Raw genomic sequence first — 18,076 nt, 5'->3', positions numbered from 1 at the left:
TAGAAAACAATACCATGATCAAGAGGCTTAGAAAAAGTAATGGCAACATTGACTCATCTAAATTTTCAAAGGCCACACTAATCACCAGCATTGGGTCTTTTATGCTTCCTGCGCAGAGAGGAAGAGAGACTGGAAGAGAGAGAAAGAGAGAGAGAGAGAGAGAGAGAGAGAGAGAGAGAGAGAACTCTGCTTTCAAGGGAATTTAACAAATTGTAGGAAGGGATCAAGACTTGAACACAAACAGAAGAAACATAAGACATAATGAGGTAAGTATCCAAGGGGAGGTATAAATATAATCAATAACTGTTACCAGTTATTTAGTACTCAATTTATGCTGAAAACCATGTTGAATGTTTTACGTATGTTCTCACTTCATCTTCACAACTCTATGGAGTAGGTAATATGATCACCCATAATGGTGATGATGATGATGATGGCAGCTAACTTGAAGTGCTTCCTAGTGGCCAGGCATTGGGTTTGGTGCTCTGAAATCTCTTATATAGGTACATCTTCATTCTATAGATGAGGATAACTAGGCCCAGCAAGGAGTGACATATCCAAGATCACAGAGCTGGGCAGGTACAGCAGTGATACTTAAATGCAGCCTTGACTCTCAAGCCCATGCCCTTAAAGTGTTCTAAAAGTTCAGAGGAGGCAGCTCCTACCTTTCTCTGGGAGGTGCACCTGTGCAGGGATGGAACCCCACACACACACCACGGAGGAGGAAAGGTGTGAAGATGAGAAAGGAGGAGCCTATTGAGGCTCAGTAAGTGGCCTTACTTGCCAGAGCTTGCGTGTGATGGGGTATAATAGCTCGATGGCAAGGCAGTTCTCCTTCCTGTTTTGGCTCTTAACCACCTCACCTACTCCAACCAGGGCAGAGACTCCCATCAAGCCTGTCTGTCACTCAGGGTTTGATCTTGGGGTGCTTCGGTCTTCCAAAGGCCCCCAAAAGCTCCAACAGTTTTAACTTCACTCCAAGGGAAAACAAAGTATAGATTTTCAAACACAAACCCTGGTGAGTAGGGAGTTGGCAGTTCCCCCCTAGTTCTCTCTTAGTAGAAAGTAGCCCTTGGAATTTAGAACATTGACAACTAGATCCAAAAAGGACAGGGAATCCAGAGGATTCAGAAACCAGCACCCAACACAACATCTCAAGCCAGCAAAGAAAGTTCGCCAAGCAACACTACTTGCAACAGCAAAAATTTGCCAATGATGTGAATTCCCCTCGATACAGGATTGATGATATAAATTAGGAAATATCCCCAGGAAAGAACACTAGGTTGTCATTGTAAGGGATGTTCTGACAAAGAAAGACGTTTCCAAAAGATTGTAAGTGAAAAAAAGCAAGTTACACAACATTCTCTATCATATGATACCATGTAAATCACAGATCTGTTTATGCACACCCAAAATCATTAGCCACCATTATCCGGCAGGGTGTTGGCACGAAGAATTACAGAAGGACTCACACTTTCTAATTCATACACTTTGGTATGTTGTTAACACAACAAGCCAATACTACTTTCAGAGTTGGGGGGAAAACCCTAATAGTCTCCATTTTACAACCCAAAAGGTGCTACCTTAGATCATCCTTTATCCACACTGCCTTTTGTAACCACAACATATCTTGGATTCAGCAGTGCATCTGAAGTTGTCTCCTGTAACTTTCTCATGAATGGGCTAAGACAAGACAGCAACGGATTAACCAGATTATAACACGAGTCAAATGGATTGGCAACTGATGAAAGAATTTTACCCAACGCACGGATGACTACCAACAGAAAAGTCTCTAAAGGCCATGGGGCTTTTCCACTTCCATTAATAACTTAGATGACACAGAAAATACACTTACCACGTCTGAAGATGACCCAAAGCTGGCAGGGATATCAAATACGTTGAAGAACAAAGCTGAGATTCAATACAAGCTCAGATGGGCTGGAATACCAAACTAAAATTAAAAAAAAAAAAAAAAGGTAAAATGTGTAAGATAAAGTAAAACTCCTCAATTAAAATTTTGAAAGTCCTTTTTTGTGATGCCAGAGTAAGGGAACCATTACTTGGCAGCAGCTTACATAAAAACAAACAATTCAAAAAAGATCTAGGGGTTTGAGTTGACCCACAGTATAATTTGAGCCAACAGTTAGTTTACTGTCGCTTAATCATTTAGCTGTTAAAAACGGAGCAAAAGTTTAGGGTGTATTAATCAAAGCAGTGTTTCTAGATCCCAGAATAGAAATGTGGCACTGCGATCTCTGCTGTTCCCTCCTGAAGTCTCCTATTCAATTCTAGGCACTACATTTTAAGAAGGTCACTGACAAAGCGGAGCACCTCCAGAGGAGGGTCACGAGAGTGATGAACAGATTTGAAACCATCCCAGAGCAGGAGTGGCTCTTGAAAGGACCAGAGATACGGGGCCGGAAAGAGAGAAAAGTCTGGGGATGCATAGTATCCCCACCTGCCTTCGCATCTCAAATAGTGCTTTCCTATGGAAAGTGGGCACTTTTTCTGGGTTGCTCCTGAGACAGATCTAAGACTACTGCCACCCAGTGGTGGCAAGAAGGCCGACTTTTAGTAAACCTGTCAAGGCTTTCTGACCTTGAGAGGCTGAGCGGGATGGTGGGGTGGTACGTACTGTAGGTCAAGGCTGGGTGAACAGAAGCCCAGTAGCAGAATCACATTAACTGGGTCCCTTCCCTCTCTAAAAGGTTCCAATGCTTCCTCCTATTCTCTGTGTCATCACTTCCACTCCGTGTCCTCTGGACCAAAGAGCCTTCTCTCTCCAGTCTATAGAGTGGTTAAGGACAGCTCTGCAAGAACTACCAGGGCTGTTCCCCCTTAGTCCTTATCATGCAAAGCCTGTGGATGCAAAATCCACTGCTTATGGGAGGGCCAAATGGTCAATGGAAGTCAGATCACGTCCCTCCCTGAACAAGATCCTCCCCCATGCCTTTTCCATCTCACTCCCTGTAAATGACAGTCATCACATAAGCCTACAAAGCCCTGAACCAGCCGCCCCTATGACCTCTTTGACATCCTATTACCCTTCTCCTTGTTCGCTCTACTCCTGCCACAGGGCTTCCCAGTTCTTTCTTAAATGCCAAGCATGATCCTAAATCACATCACATCGTGCAACATAACATTTTATATTTTTATTCTATCTCCCTCCATGTGTCTATACATTGCTTAAATGCGGGAATCTGCCTGTCCCATTGTTGCTCGTGAACTCCCACCCCTGGAGCACCAGCCAGCCCACAGGAGGTGCTCAGTAACTGTTTCACACAATGATCTCTAAACCCCAAATTCCTGCCATCCTCTTCAGTCTTGATTTCCTTGACAGAGGAGAAATTTCCAATTTAAGAATTGGATCTCGGCAGTGCTGCCAACGCCCTGGAGGAGAAGCTGAGGTCATCATTGAATTTGAAATATTTAAAGTGGATACAAAACTGTTTCAGCAATGCAGACAATTAAGTGCATTGTTGTGGGCAGGGGTGCCATTGGTAAAACATGTCTCCTGATATCCTACACAACAAACAAATTTCCATCTGAGTATGTACTATGTACCAACTGTTTTTGACAAGTATGCAGTCACAGTTATGATTGGTAGAGAGCCATATACCCTTGGACTTTTTGATACTGCAGGGCAAGAGGATTATGACAGATTACGACTGCTGAGTTATCCACAAACAGATGTATTTCTAGTCTGTTTTTCAGTGGTCTCTCCATCCTCATTTGAAAATGTGAAGGAAAAGGGGGTGCCTGAGATAACTCACCACTGTCCAAAGAGACTACTTTCTTGCTTGTTGGGACCCAAATTGATCTCCGAGATGACCCCTATACTATTGAGAAGCTTGCCAAGAACAAACAGAAGCCTATCACTCCAGAGACTGCTGAAAAGCTGGCCCATGACCTGAAGGCGGTCAAGTATGTGGACTGTTTTGCACTCACACAGAAAGGCCTAAAGAATGTATTTCACGAAGCAATATTGGTTCTGGAACCTCCAGAACTGAAGAAGAGCCTCAGGTGTGCACTGCTATGAACATCTCTCCAGAGCCCTTTCTGCACAACTGGTGTCAGCATTGTACTAAAACCAATGTTAAATCAAACTAAAGATTAAACATTAAAATTCATTTTTGCAATAATGACAAATGCCCTGCACCTACCCACATGCACTCGTGTGAGACAAGGCCCATAGGTATGGTCCCCTTTCTCCTCTCAGTACTAGTTAATTTGAGTAATGGTGTATTGTCAAAAAGTGATTAGTACTAGTTTTTGTTCTGTCGTTTCGAAAAATTTTTTTTTTGTTTAAAAGCAAGGCATGCTTGTAATGACTCTGTAACAGTTGAAACTGCTCCCGGCCTCCATCCACTCTGGAGAATGATCTGGGACATTTAGGGTTTTTTTTTCCTTTTTTTGTGGGGGTGGTGGGGTGGTGGTGCAGGAAGTGTGTGTGGGGTTTGTTTTTATTTAGTCATGTTTTTTAAATTCATTAACCATTGGACAGCTCTTAAGGGGAGGAGGACGGATTGATTCCACATTCCACTTCCTAGATCTAGTTTAGAAAACTTGTTCCCCACCTGGGGCTCTTAGGAAGGAGTATAGTAAATGCCTCATTTAATAACACACTCCTTTTTTAAAGTTGCCTTTTCTCTCCACCCTTGAGTAGGTCCAGTATTTGATGAAACTCATGAAAGTGGGTGGAACCTATCTTGCCCCTCCTCTTTTCAAGTATGCACTATATATGTGACTGTGACTTTCAAGGAACTTTGCCATTTGCTGAATTTTTTTGAAGTTAATTTCTAACTTCTTTCACTGATAAACGAAGAAAAGTATTGCACGTTTTGAAATACATCAAATAGATTATGTAATTAAAAAACATTTTTCCCGGTCAGTCATTTTCTTATATGCTTAGCATAGGTGTCTAGCTTAATAGTGTATGATACGGTGTTCCTAGAACACAACTGAAGACCGGGTAAATCAAAGAAATGTGAGAGGTGGCACTAGGAGACAGATGTCTATGGAATGATGCACATCCTCTTTTAAGCTGGGAGGATGGAGACCTGCTTCATGAAGAAGCTGGGGGTGTGGGTGTGGGTGGGGAGAACATTTAACAGCATGGGGACCAGTCAGGGGAATCCCCTTATTTCTGTTTTGCATATGAGGAACCCTAGAGTAGCTAGTTAAGGCTCTCTAGTTTAATAAAAAAAGTCATGGAGTCTTATGAAGACTCTTCACAAGTGTTAATAGGGATTTTATCCACTTATTTTGGTCGCAGTTTCCAATTTTTAAAAATATTTAGGTAATCTTCTCCCCTTCCCCAAATCCTAATTCTTGTAGATTCATTAGTGTTGAACCAATGCTTTCTCATGTCTCAATTCTTTGTATACGCATTCTTTTCAGATGTATTAAACAAACAAAAAAGCCCTTCAAAAAAAAGAATTGGATCTCAAAATAGGCACAAGGACTGGTGTCTCAGTAGTAAGCTTTGGGGTGTCCATGATTTTATGTTCCTCGAGTTCTTGCTGTGCAGCCATATTACATGACGATTACCTGGCTATAGGAGCTGGAGTGGCTGACATCTACTATGGACATACCCTGTGCCAGACACTTGACTTGAATTCATTCATTGAATCCTTGTCGGCTGCACTGGTAGTATTCCCATTCGGAAGACCAGGAAACTGAGAAATAGGGAGGTGATCTGACTTGGCCAAAGCAATACAACTAACATCAGGCAGGCTCCCACGTGCCCTGACTTCACTGTAAGATAAAAACAGATGATGATGATGATGATGATGATGATGATGATGATGATGGCAGCTAGCCCATCTTTAGGACTCACCACGTATCAGGCACGGTGCTAAACGTTTAAAACCTATTGCCACCTGGGGCACCTGGGTGGCTCAGTCGGTTGAGCATCTGTCTTGAGCTCAGGTCATGATCCCAGGGTCCTGGGATAGAGTCCTGAATTGGGCTCCCTGCTCAGCAGGGAGTCTGCTTCTTTTTCTTTTTCTCCCTCTGTCACCTCTTCACTCGCTTTCTCTCTCTCTCTCTCTCTCTCTTTCTCTCTCTCTCAAATAAATAAATACATACAATCTTAACTAAATAAAAAAATAAAACACATCACCATCTTGCATGCTCAGAATAGCCCTATGAAGTGGGAACTGTTGTCAGGGCCATTTTACAGTACTAGGCTCTCCTGTCGTGTCATCACCCACACCCACCATCCCACTTGGACTCTTCTTTGGTTTCATGAAAGGCATGTTTTGACTCTGTCTTCTGGCCTCATGGAGAAGCTGGAGCAGCGATCATCTGTCGGGTACTACTTGAACCCTCTACTCCATGCAGATCATCCCACAATCAGCCCTTTCCACCATATTCTCTCTCACTGTATAGTCTGTACATTTCACTCAGGCCAGGTCATTTCCAGCTTTGCAGCGCTGGCTCTTTCCACTCACATATGTCGCCCTTTGTCTGACTTACCCTATAACTTATGAAAGGTAGCTAGGCCTTAATCTCCTCGAGTTGCCCTGAGCAAATGGTACATGGTATTCGCTTGCACATAGTAGGTGCTTAATAATGATTCTTGTAATAATGATTACAATTCGTGATTTTGTAAAAATACTATGCCCTCACCGTTGTAACATGTTCTCTTCAAAGGGCACTCATATGTATTATCTCGGTTTTACCTCACAGTAGCCCTGGGAGATAAGAAAGGCAAATTGTATTTCTCTCAGTTTTACAGTGAAGGAAATTGAGGACCAAGGAGGTTAAATAAGTTGTCTCAGGGCATGCTGAGTCCCGCCCTCTGGACTCTGAGCCCCAGATTCTTTGCACTAGACCACACAAATTCTACCCGAGAGCCCTGCTGGCTGGGAGTAATGCTAATAACACTGTACTATAAAGACCCTGTCTTGATTCTATCACTGGAGCAAAAGTAATAAAGAACACAGCAAGAGGCAATATCCATGGTTGAGATGGGGAAGGCAGGGAAATTCATACACTCTGTGGTGAGAAGTGCCTGGGGCTTATCAGATGGGTGGTGATGACTCTGTTATGTTCTTTGTGAGGAGGGCTCTGGGACTGAACCGAAGGCTGGCCTCTACACAGGGCAGCTGAGCTCTTCCCTCAGCAGAAGAGAGGCAGCCTCACAGGCAGCAGGGGAGCTATGAGAGAGCGCTGGGAAGCAAGAGAGCTGGGTTCAAGGTCCAGCTCCGCTATAAGTTAGCGTGTGACCATGGGGCAAGTACCTAACCTGAGGCTGCACTTCCTTAATAGAAAACAGCAATTTCCAAGACTTCAAGTGGCCCAACTGTCCACAGATCTATGACAGAGGTCCCAAACTGGTGATCTGAGGACTGAATCTGCATCACAGACATATTTCCTTTGGCCTATATAGTGTTGGTATTTTTTTTTCTTTTTGATCTGGTGACCAACACATTTACGTAAATGTTTGGATTTCCGGGCTCTCCAGAAAAATCAGAAGATCTAGCCACATTTAAAATTTGGACGACACGGGCAGCCCCGGTGGCGCAGCGGTTTAGCGCCGCCTGCAGCCCGGGGTGTGATTCTGGAGACCCAGGATCGAGTCCCACGTCGGGCTCCCTGCATGGAGCCTGCTTCTCTCTCTGCCTGTGTCTCTGCCTCTCTTTCGCTCTCTCTGAATAAGTAAATAAATAAATCTAAAAAAAATAAAAAATAAAAAATAAAATAAAATTTGGACGACTCAAGACGCCTGGGTGGCTCAGTGGTCAAGCATGTGCCTTTGGTTCAGGGCATGATCCTGGAGTCCTAGGATCGAGTTCCACATCCAGCTCCCCACAGGGAGCTTGCTTCTCTCTCTGCCTATATCCCTGCCTCTCTCTTTGTGTCTCTCATGAATAAATAAAAATGTTTAACATGTGGAAGACTTCACATAAAATTTGATTTCCAGTTCTTCCCCCCCCCCAAAAAAAAAGATCTGGATGTATGGGATTATTTTTCTCATTGTGTTTATTATTTACAACATGGTGTGTTAGGTTGTGATAAGCACCATGGGGAAAATATAAAGAAGATGGAGGGTTCTGAAGTGGTAGGGGTAGGCGGATCCTGCACGGCCTACAGTTTATAGAGGGTGGTCTGAGAAGGCCTTGCTGGGGAGGTGACCTCATCCCTATATGATGGAAGTGTGCTGGAGCCCTGGAGTGACTGCTCCTTTTGGAGGGAGCACGGCCATTCCTTTTCTGTTTTTTTGATACAGGTCACCACTTCTAAATTTATTTCCGGAGCAGTAGGTAATAATTGGCAGCTTGAAAAACACTGCTCTAGACCATTGGTTCCCAAATTTGGCCCCACATCAAAATTCCAAAGGAAGACATACATATTCTTATGCTCCATTCCAAACCTATGGAATCAGAATTTCTTGAGGATGAGGCCTAGAAAGGTTTAGGAGTGCTACTATCTTCAACACACCAAGTGAGGAGTCAAAAGACACTGATGTGGGTTGGCATGCAGTGAAACAAATTTATGCAATTTCACAAAGGCAAAAAAAGGGTTTCAAATGCTAAAATGAATATCAAAGTCTGGGAGAAGGAGAGGTGCCTGGGTGGCTCGGTCGGTTGAGCGTCTGACTCTTGATTTCAGTTCAGATCATGATCTCAGGGTCACGAGATCAAGTCCCACATGGGGGCTCCCCACTCATCAGGGAGTCTGCTTGAGATTCTCTCCCTCTCTCTCCCTCTGTCCCTCCACCCTCTCTTAAATAAGTAAATAAAGAAAATCTTCAGAAATAAAGTCTGGGAGAAGGCAGAAAGCTAAGTGTGTGTACAAAGTGCTCACTAATCAAGAACAACTGAACACCCCAATAAACCCAGATACGTTTTCTGTCTAATGGGGTCAATGCAGTTAGCCTGATACCTGTAGCAATACCCTCACTTGCCCTTCATCTCAGGTCAGGCCCATTACAAGGTATTAAAACTCATTCTAATTAGAGAACAAACCAATTCTGTCGACCCTAGCATAGCAGAAGATAGATGGAGAGAGAAGAGAAATGGATCCTACTCCATTATCTCACTGGTCATTTCTTCTTGTCTGAGCTGGGACTTGCCAGGTTATTTCTCTGGACACCAGTGTCTCCAAATGGAAGATTGCATTCTGTGTGGTATTTCAAATACTTTTCACCATGACTTACAGTAAGAAATACATCTGCCATGCATACAGCATACATTACTGAATTATATATATAAGCATACGGCAAACATTTCTGAAGCAATACTTAACCCTTACCGTGTGCAGTGCACACTGCTTTTTCCTATTGCATTCCTTTTCTGTTTTTTAATGCAGGTCACCACTCGCTAAATTGATTTCCCAAGCAGTAGGTAATAATTGGCAGCTTGAAAAACTACTGCTCTAGACCATTGGTTCCCAAATCTGGCCCCACATCAGAATCCCTTGGAGTCCCTGTTACATGCAGTGTTACACTCCATTCCAAACCTATGGAAGCAAAATGTCTTGGGGATGAGGTCCAGAAACATATATATTTTACCAAGGACTAGCCATGCACTGGCATTAAGGAATCCCAGTTCTCCTTGGCACACAGAAGTAGCATCACTAACAATAATAATTATTATCAAAAGTCTGCCCCATGCTAGTGCTGCTGGCATCTAGCTTTCCACTGATTATTTCACTCATATCTTCACAACAACCCACTTTACAGATGAGAAAAGAGGCTGAGAGAGGTTCGGTAAGCTGCTGAAAGACATACACGCAGACAGTTTAAGGAAGTGGTAGGGCTGTGACTCATGGGAGATCTGTTCCTGTCTTTCCTGACTCTTTCCACCCTCTCTCCTCATTAATTCCAGGGACTTTAGACCTCTCTTGGAATGTTCTTTACCAATTCAAATTTCAGGTTATACACCAAGATGTCCAACCACCAGAGGCAAAGAGCACACTTAAAACAACAATAATACTTTGCATTCATATGTGGTTTTAACTGTTTCCAAATAAATGTGTGTCTGTTTTCTCCACACTTATACCTTCTGGCTATCCTGTGAGGCAGGAGAGGTGGATTAAAAAAAAACAGAGACCAAAGTGGGCAAGTGACAGATTCCTAGGCCTCACAAATTCACAGCCAAGCTTGTATCACTCTGATTCCCGCAGCCAGGGTCTACTGGCTATACTTAGGCTAGCTTTTTCCTGAGCTCCCAGCTTCACTGTTTCAAGTCTACCTTCCTTTAAGGCAGGAGAGGAAGGGATGGCTTGCTTTCTGCCTCCCACCCTACAGGATTAACATCCAGTTCTGAAAGGAGCACATTCTGTATACATACTGCCTGAGGGGCAGGTTGCCCCGAACCTCCTCCACACCACTATGCTGAGGACTGGCTGCATTTCTATTTTTGCCATGCAATTTGTAAAAAGCTCTGTACTGTGCTTCAAAGAAAAATAACAGATTCCATGATGAAAGAAAAAGGCCCTATCCCTCCCACAGAGGTTAAATGCAACCAGCTACTAGTGAAGCAGCGTTTGAAAGTCTCTGCTGAGTAAAATATTGAGTGCCCACAGAAAACCTAGGTGGTGGATTGGACCAATCTTGACCATGGCAGAAGGAGCTGGAGGGATGAATGACCCTCATTTAGCCTCCTCAGCTGAAGCCCTCCCTCTGTTGAGAACAACCCCTCTGTTTCTGCCACAGAGAGGCTTGTTGTTTGTAATGTGTATATATTTATATGACAAATGACTAGCTATTTATCAAACACTATATCGATTCTAACATTTTTCTTCGCCCTTTTCCCTTGACAATGCAGGTCATTCTGTCTCTCCCCTTAACAGCTCCCGAGGCAAATCTAACACACACACACACACACACACACACACACACACCACACACACACACACACACAGAGTAGTGACGGATGCTTGGTGAAAATGAAAGCAAAACATCCTTCTGGAGGCCTCAGTCTTTCTGTCTAGCAAGTAAGTGGGTTGAACAAAATGCTCTATTAGGTATTTTCTTTGGTCCTAGGATTCTGATATAATAATTTAGGGAAAGTCCCAAGTATAGCCCACAAACCTGTGCTTCAGGCTCTGAGCTCCAAGGGGGCAAACTAACTTCACATTGTGTTTTAAACAGTTATCTTTTGTTAAACGGTGTCTAAAATGTGGGTTAAAGGGGAAAAAAATTGTATTATGCCCCTGAGCCAGCCGACATCTTAACGACGAGGATTACTCTGCCTTTTGCCTCTCCTGCTTTAGTTTTCATTTATTGTTCCCGTGGTCAGGGCTGCAAAGCCCATCTTGTCAGTTGCTCCTCCCCATCCCGCCTTGTCAATTTCTTTTCCTGGTGTGAAGGCGGGTCGCACAATCCAACCCTCTACCAGCTGAGGTTTCCCCCGCAGAGCTTCAAGTTAATGCCATTCGCACCTCAGTGGAAGTGCTCCGGAAGTGTCAGAAAAAAATTGGAAGAAGTGTTAAATTTGCTTTGTGACTGCAATTCCCTTTTAGTTCGGTGAGGCTGGCTGAGGATTTGATGGGTTTTATAGATTTCAATATCAAGAAAGTACAAAATAGCTCAGCTTTTTAATTTACATTGTCAATCACCGAAGTGCCTCCTGCCCCCTTGGGGCCGCTAACTAGATCCGTGCTTGCTGCTGCTTGCCAACTAGGCGGCACTCCCTCTCCTACCTGCTTCACAGGGCTGGGTTCAAGTCCACCAGAGTGTGCAAGGGAATTGCTCCCCAGGCACTACCAAGAAAGAAACTGGAGGAAATGAGTATTTTCACTCTTCCACGGTACAGCAGATAGACTCTGGTCAAACTGCTGGAGTTTAAATTCAAGTTACTGAATCTCCTGGGTCTCCGTTTGCTCATCGTGGGACAGGAATAATACAAGGTTATACTTCATAAGGTGGCTGAGGAGATGAATCGGGTGAAGTGCTGAGAACAGTGACCACCGCATGTTAATATCGAAATAACTGCTGGCTAGGCTCACTACCATTCCTCCTTGCCAAACCAGTCTTGCAGCTTTCTGATGTGTAACAGTCTGCATTTTCTGGCCATCTCAATTCACCTGAGGATGTGTATGCACACTATAGAGATGGGGCTGAGCTGAGAGTTTCATCTTAGAGCCCTTCAGGTGGGTCCAATGTGCCCATTGTCCTGTTCATCTATTTATTCAGTCAGCAAATATTTACTGACCGCCTGTTATATAGTAGGCGCTGCATAAGTGATGAAAATACATGAGTGAATGAGCCAAAGTCCCCACTTAATAAAGCTAATGCTCCAGCAGGGGATGCAGGCTCTGGATAGACAAAAAAAAAAAAAAAATACGGTGAAAGAGACAGGAAGGGGCCTGTGTGTTCCAGGGACAAAAAGTCAGTGTGGCTGGGATTAGGAGCGGGGCATGAGAGACCTGAGGCTGCAGAAGAAGGCAGGGGCAAGATCGTTCGAGATTTGTGGGGTAGGTAAGGAGTTCTGTCTTCCTCCTAAGAACATTGGGAAATAGGGCAGCCCAGGTGGCTCAGTGGTTTAGCGCCTCCTTCCACCCAGGACGTGATCCTGGAGACCCGGGATCGAGTCCCACGTCGGGATCCCTGCATGGAGCCTGCTTCTCCTTCTGCCTGTGTCTCTGCCTCTATCTCTGTGTGTGTGTGTATCTCATGAATGATTGAATAAAATCGTTTTTTTTAAATTTTTTTTTATTTATTTATGATAGTCACAGAGAAAGAGAGAGAGAGAGGCAGAGACACAGGCAGAGGGAGAAGGAGGCTCCATGCACCGGGAGCCTGATGTGGGATTCGATCCCGGGTCTCCAGGATCGCGCCCTGGGCCAAAGGCAGGCGCCAAACCGCTGCGCCACCCAGGGATCCCGATTGAATAAAATCTTAAAAAAAAAAAAGAACATTGGGAAATAAATGAAAGGTTTCCACCAAAGGATGGATACATTTGAATGTTTGATAAGGTTCTTAATGACTGTTAGGTGCAGTTGAGATTGTAGGGGGCAGGGCTGCCACTATCTGATACGATGTCTTTGTGAGCATTACAAAAAGATGCCCCTTCCTCAAGTTAAAAACAAAACAAGCAAAAATAGGTGAGTCTTTTAGTGTACAGCCTAAACAGCTTTATGTCCTGCCCTGGGGAGTTTGCCAGAGTCCTGGCAGGCAGTAGCCTTGGCTGTGTGTGCCCACTTTTTTTTCCTTTATGCATTTCTTGCCACGGGAATACTTGTACCATCAAGAGGACTTTGCACCCCATTGTTCCACCACTGCTCCCCAACCAGAAGTGATACCTGTGGGTGGGAGGGATGGTATTATAGACTGTGAGAGCATTGGGTGGTCAGTAAGAGAAGTGAACTCAAGGAACACCCAGGGCTTGGGCGAGACAGCACCCACTTATGTGTGTCACTGTGTGTGTATGCATGTGTGTATGAGTGCACATGCATGTTCTCCAGAGTCTGTGCATGACCCTGTGCACTGGTACAGGTTTATGTGGAAACAGGCTCTCTTCCTATGCTCTCAGACTTGGAGCCAAGAAGAGCAGAATGCGTCTACCCATCTGCACACTCTCTTATGTAAGTTGGTATGTGTCTGTGATAAAAATGGCACATCCATAGCTATAGTGCCCTTCCATAGTGTACAACCTGAACATCCATGTGTGGCAACCCTGGCAGCAAAAGTTGATACAAGGAGATTGGTTAGGAGGCAGTTACATTGGTCCAGGAGAGATATGATGGCTCACACCAAGTAACAGAGCTGAGGAGGTGGTGAGAAATTGGCAAAATCAGGATATATTTTGAAGGTAGGTCCATAGGATTTGCTGGTGGCTAGAAGTTTACCTGTGAGGGAATGAGGGGAACTGAGGATAATGACTAGAGGCTTGACTGAAGCAACCAGGTGAAAGGTAGTGCCATTTACTAGGTGGAACAGACAGAAAGAAGAACACTGTAGGAGAAAAATCACAAGTCCTTCTTCAGGCAGTTTGCATCAACTCCAGCTGTCCACCTAAGTGGCAGATCTATCAGTTCCAGTGTCTTTAAGCTCCTTCCCACTGAGGATCTCAAAGCCCTCTGGAAAATCTGTAATCCCTGATACGTATCTTTGCCTCAGTGGGTTACTTTCTCTGTCTCTTTGACCTGGGATGAAATAATGATTGCAAATTTTTCCTACCAGTTTTTCAAGATTCCTTATTTATTTACAGGATTCTGATGCCTCTCATACAATCTCAACCTTTCTCTCTCTCGTGCTCACACACAGACACAGATGCACACACATACACACACTCCATTTCCAAAGGTCCCTTTCTGAGATTGCTTTTTATCGAAACCCCAAAACTTTCCTCTTTAGGGAGTTCACCTTCGTTCAAGGTCAGGAATTCTCCATCTGCCCCCACCCCCAGGCTGCCCAGACACCTGCCATTTCACCAAACCCTCTCCCCAGTATGGGGGGAAAAAGGTCCTTGGAGCATGGAGCAGAGCCAAGTGAGTGGAGAAAATGAACCAAGTACTGAGAAATTAAAGTCATGCTGACAAGGGCGTGGGGAAGGGAATTAATCAGGAAATCTTAAGGTGGTTATGGTCTCATTGATTGCATTAACATCTAGCCGCAGAAGACAACAGATTGATTAGGGCCACAGTGGCAGCGAGGAAGAGGGGACAGAATTAAGCTAAAAGTGTAGCGCCCAGGGCCATATCCTCCATACAGAGAATTAATGCCATCATGCGAAGTCCAATCTCCTTATTTCCTGGCCTGGCACATTCCCATAGAACCCACTTCTTCCCTGGACATACGCCAGGCAGCCTAGGCACCACACACTTCACAAACATCAACTGTCTCCCCGAGCACTGTGCCCATCCTCCCCACTAGATTGTGCTATCCCTCTCCCCCAAATATCCCTTTCCTGGGCTGGTCTAGGGGAGGCCTCTGATGAATGAGCCACTACTAGTGATCCAGGCAGGTGTGTGGGGTCTGCCCTTGCACCATCAGTGCCAGCTCTCTCACTTCCGGTGCCTTCCTCTAAAACTGCCCATATTGGCACAATTGGAAAAAAAAAAAGTCCTCCCTTTCCGGGGATAGGTGGTGGGCTTGCCTTCCCTCAGTGAAAGAACATGCCATGTTAGCCTGGCCTCATTCTGGCCAGCAAAACATGGTAATCCGAACTGCATGGGCCCTAATCCAGATGAGCACATGAAAGAAAATAGCAATCAATAGCAACAACCATGGCTCTAATTTCTTTTCTTCAGCTTTAGCCATGTGCTAAGCGATGGGCTAAGCACTTTATATGGCTGATCTCATTCAGTCCTCGAAGCAAGGCAGGTGTGATTAGCATCATCGTTTTAGAGCTGAGGAAACTGAGGTGCAGAGACATTAAGGGAACTGTTTATGGTAACACAGTTAGAAATGTGCAAAACCACAATTTTAAACCCGGGCCAGTCCAACTTCAGAGCAAGCGTGCATCACTACCCGGGTGTGTGGTGGTGAACCTAGAAACATCCCTCTACATTTCCATCCTCTTTCTTCCCTTTGTAGTAGGTGCAAGAATCTCCAAAACTGTGGAAAGAGCCTCGGTGTCCAACGAAAGATGAATGGATAAAGAAGATGTGGTTTATGGATACAATGGAATATTACTCAGCTATTAGAAATGACAAATACCCACCATTTGCTTCAACGTGGATGGAACTGGAGGGTATTATGCTGAGTGAAGTAAGTCAGTCGGAGAAGGACAAACATTATATGTTCTCATTCATTTGGGGAATATAAATAATAGTGAAAGGGAAAATAAGGGAAGGGAGAAGAAATGTGTGGGAAATATCAGAAAGGGAGACAGAACGTAAAGACTGCTAACTCTGGGAAACGAACTAGGGGTGGTAGAAGGGGAGGAGGGCGGGGGGTGGGAGTGAATGGGTGACGGGCACTGGGTGTTATTCTGTATGTTAGTAAATTGAACACCAATAAAAAAAAAAAGCTGGATAGGCTAAGCTATGGTACAGTCCTTCAGATGGAGTACTGCATGGCTCCATATAATTATTGCAAAATATTGACATTAAAAAGAATGGTAAAATGAAAAAAAAAAAAAAAAGAATCTCCAAAACCATTGTGATGACTCCCAACACTCCGGCTTCAGCCCTGACCTCTCTCTTCAACTTGAATCTTCAGCCAACTTCTCTCTGCTGATGGACCCTATTAACTCAAACTTCTCTAAAACTTTTTTTTCCCTCCCAATGAGCTCCCCCTCTAGATTTGCCTCTCTCTGTCCATATTATCCCAATTTTCAAGCTCCTAACTTTAGAACCATCCCCAACTCTTCTCTCTGACCACATCTATCCAAGAAAGTACCAAATTGTGGTGATTTTTCTCTTCTTCCATTTCAAATGTTACTTACATACCTTTTGGCTCACTAAAATACACACACACACACACACACACACACACACACACACACACAAACTTCTTATCCCACAAGTTCCCATGGGTCAGAAGTCCAGGCACAGTATGCCTGAATCAGGGACTCACTGGGCTGAAATCAAGGTGTCAGTGATGGTTGTGATTCTCATGTGAAGCTGTTAATATAAAACATAAAAGTAGAGTACAAAGAATGTCCATCTGCCCTTCACTCACATTTCCCAAATATTAACATTTTTCATTTGCTTCATCCTTTGCTTTCTGTTCCTAGTTATATATACACATGCTATTTTTTTTCCTGAACCATTTGAGGGTAAGCTGTAAACATCATGCCCCTCTATCCCTAAATAATTCAGTGTATATTTCCTAAAAAACAAGGGTGTTCTCTTACATAAGCCATCGTACAGCTATCAAAACCGGGAAGCTGGGCAGCCCGGGTGGCTCAGCGGTTTAGCGCCGCCTTCAGCCCAGGGCCTGATCCTAGAGACCCGGGATCGAGTCCCACGTCAGGCTCCCTGCATGGAGCCTGCTTCTCCCTCTGCCTGTGTCTCTGCCTTTCTCTCTCTCTCTCTCTGTCTCTCATGAATAAATACATAAAATCTTAAAAAAAAGAAGCAAAACCGGGAAGTTAATATTGACATAACACTACTAAATAATAAAAAGACTTCTGTCAAATTTCACGAATATCCCAATAACATATTTTAGAATGACAATAACAAATGTATCTGGTATAGGACTTAAACATAGATCAATCCTTGAATTTAGTTACCATGTCTCTTTAGTCTCTTTCTCTCTTTCTCTTTTAAAGATTTTATTTATTCATGAGAGAGAGGCAGAGACATAGGCAGAGAAGGAAGCAGGCTCCCTGTGGGGAGCCCTATGTAGGATTCAATTCCAGGACCCTGGGATCACAACCTGAGCCAAAGTTAGACTTTTTTTTTTTTTTTGAGCTCAACCACTGAGCCACCCAAGGGCCCTCTAGTCTCTTTTCATTGGAAGCAATCCCTCAGTCTTGTCTTTCACGACCTTAACATTTTTAAAAAATACACTGGCTTCTGGCTTTATCTCATAGCAGAAAGAAGAGCAGACTACTCCATGACTTCCTAACTACAGAGTCATAGAATATGGAAGGAACCTAAAAATGAACTACTCCCCTGAGTCCCAGACTGTTTCCAAGCACTCCTCAAAATTTTGCCCATATAATTTACCCAACGTTTTTCTTTAAATTGGTTCACTTTTTAAACTTAATGACTATGGTAGGCAAAATTCCGAATATGACCCCCCACACACCCAATCATCCTGGCTTTTTGTAAAATTCCCTCCTCTCTGAGTGCGGAGAGTTATATATACAATCGACAATATGATGAGAAATCACTACAATGATTATATTATATAGCAAAAGGGAGATGATCCGGGTGGCCTTAATCTTTTTTTCAAGATTTATTTATTTATTTATTTGAGCAAGAGAGAGAGCAGACACATACAAAGAAGTGGGGGAAGGGTAGAGGGAGAGAATCTTTAAGCAGACTCCCAGCTGCACATGAAGCCTGCTGCAGGGCTTAATCCCATGATCTCGGGACCCATGAGATCGTGACCTGAACTGAAACCAAGAGTCAGATGCCTAACCAACTGAGCCATCCAGGCACTCACAGGTGGGCTGAATCTAATAATATGAATACTTTACTTATTTATTAAGATTTTATTTATTTA

The 18,076-nt window shown here is 43.9% G+C and overlaps 1 protein-coding gene and 1 pseudogene across 2 annotated transcripts in view; one reads left to right on the top strand and one right to left on the bottom strand.

The window, feature by feature from the left end:
* Positions 1–18,076, bottom strand: part of PAK3 (p21 (RAC1) activated kinase 3) — a 261,715-nt gene that overhangs the window by 208,986 nt on the left and 34,653 nt on the right. For both annotated transcript variants that reach the window (XM_038588082.1, XM_038588084.1), the window contains exon 2: positions 1,856–1,951. The gene's annotated coding sequence lies outside the window, so the exon portion shown is untranslated. The remainder of the gene's footprint in view (positions 1–1,855; positions 1,952–18,076) is intronic.
* LOC100685281 lies at positions 3,458–4,039 on the top strand (annotated as a pseudogene).

This window comes from Canis lupus, chromosome X (assembly GCF_011100685.1).
Source record: "Canis lupus familiaris isolate Mischka breed German Shepherd chromosome X, alternate assembly UU_Cfam_GSD_1.0, whole genome shotgun sequence".
NCBI lineage: Eukaryota > Metazoa > Chordata > Mammalia > Carnivora > Canidae > Canis > Canis lupus.
Note: the sequence above shows the minus strand (reverse complement) of the source record. Positions and strands in the feature narration are given on the sequence as shown.